Genomic DNA, 2,051 nt, shown 5'->3' on the forward strand with positions numbered 1-2,051 from the left:
CGGGGGCGCCATCTTGGTGCAGGGCAGCGCGCAAAATGGCGAGCGTCTTAAAGAGGCCGCCACAATTCCAGCGTCAGCTGTGGGCAGGCAAAGCGGAAGGTGGGAAGCTGAGCGCCTTCACCTGCTGTGGCAGGACAGCAGGGTTTTGGAGTCCAGAACTGACAATTTTTGTTAAAACCCCCCAAAACTACCTCTTTATTAAGGTTTATGACCAAACCAAGATCAAGCCTCCTGTCATTATTTCATTTAATGTAATTCTATGTACAGCAACTCGGTCTCACAGCCCATGGCACTGAGGGATGGCAGCCTCTGTCCCTCAGGAAGAACAGGGGGGAAAGCCAGGCCTGCCAAAGACAGCTTCAGGCCCTGATTCAGGCATGCATCATTGCTGTGAAAGGGGTAAAAAATGATAGCTGCCATGCCTTGACATCACATTGTGTCACTTTTAGCCCCTTGGTGTGGCTCAAGCCACATGGAGCCCCAAGAGGAGCGTCGGCTCGGCTGTCTGGACCTGGTGTGCGTCACCTCCAGGCTCACAGACAAAAAGGAGGCTGCGTCTTTCCTTGTCAGGGCCCTACCTCCTCGCAGGTGTCATTAAACCCATCCCTTAACTCCTAAATGGTTAAAATCCACTTCATCTGCCTCACTCTGTGGCTGTGCCTGTAGCCCAGGCCTGACCACTCGGTCTTCCTCTCACGCACCCACGCCAACGCAAAACTCTGATGCATGCCCAATTCTTCAAAACCACCGAGCAATAAACGAGGTCGCAGGCATCATCCGTATTTAGGGACGGAGGGCACATGGGCCAGATCAGCGGAAAAAATCTGGTGAGCATTCCTCTGGATGCCTCAAATAAAAAATAGTGGCTATGACTAGCATCAACATTTAAGGCTAGTTAACAGTAAGAGAATGAAAATAATTTAAATTGCAGCTTTTACCACTTTTTCTTTAAGAACCAACCTATGTGACGTTTCTAAAGTGGAATATTTTGAAAACCCCCCTCCATTTCTCAAACAACAGCTCACCAAACTAAGGCCACTGAAAAACACAGCGCTTGTCTCCTCGCAGCGGGAATAGTAACGTTGGTGTGTTACAGGATATATCCAACAGTCGTTTTGTGGTACCTGAAAAAAGCAGGCTGATTCACTAATGTTTATTTTCATTTGTCTGACTCATTGGAGGACACTGGGCAGCATCATTTTTTTAAAAATTCATAAAGGATGGTTCAAAGGCATTCATTATATTTTCATTAGTGTACAAGAGGCAGTTCTGAGTGGTTAAGTGCAGCCAATTTTAACTTGTATACACCAGTGATCACTGCTATAGTAAAATAAGCATATCTGAGGCTTTCTAGGAACAGTGCAGGTCTTAGCACCATCCTGTAGCCATAGGCACAGGACCTGCACCAGAGAAGCTACGATCCCACCTGCCAGGGGACAGTGTTGTTAGACATTCACCAGCCCAGTGCAATAGCTAGACTTAAAAAAATACATCATTAAGAAGAATTGTTCATGTCTAGATGCACTTGTTAAATTAAAATGACTTGAAGAAAGAGAAGGTCCTAATTTTCCTTGAGTTTTAACAGTACAGACTCCAAGAAGGTCAGACAGTGTCTTTTTCCTTGCTGGCCGCATGCATATTATCCACAGATTTCTGCTGAATTTCAAGAGGTCATTAAGGTGAAGTTACATGTTACTGTTGAACAAATACAAAGGCCAAATCCTGACAAAGAAGGCAGGGGCTCGTGGTCTTGTCCATCCCTTCTTCTCCCTACTCCGTTTTGCTCTGGCCCCTACCCAGATCTCTTTTCCTGGCAGTGCCTTTAACACTCATACCCACCCTGCCCTGAGCCATTTCAACTCACAGACCTCACAGAAAACTGTCCGCTTTTCTGCCAGGTTAGCTTTCTGCTAATTTAGGTAGTCAGGTGAGCTCAGCTCCAGGGCAAGCAACAACCAGGGAAGGTGCAAGGCTGGCAGAGGAGGGGGCAAAGAAAGCATGGTGGGGGCAGCAGGATGGAGAGGAGAAAATGGCACTGAGCACTGAGATGG

This window comes from Egretta garzetta, unplaced genomic scaffold (assembly GCF_000687185.1).
Source record: "Egretta garzetta isolate BGI_Z169 unplaced genomic scaffold, ASM68718v1 scaffold190, whole genome shotgun sequence".
Lineage (NCBI taxonomy): Eukaryota > Metazoa > Chordata > Aves > Pelecaniformes > Ardeidae > Egretta > Egretta garzetta.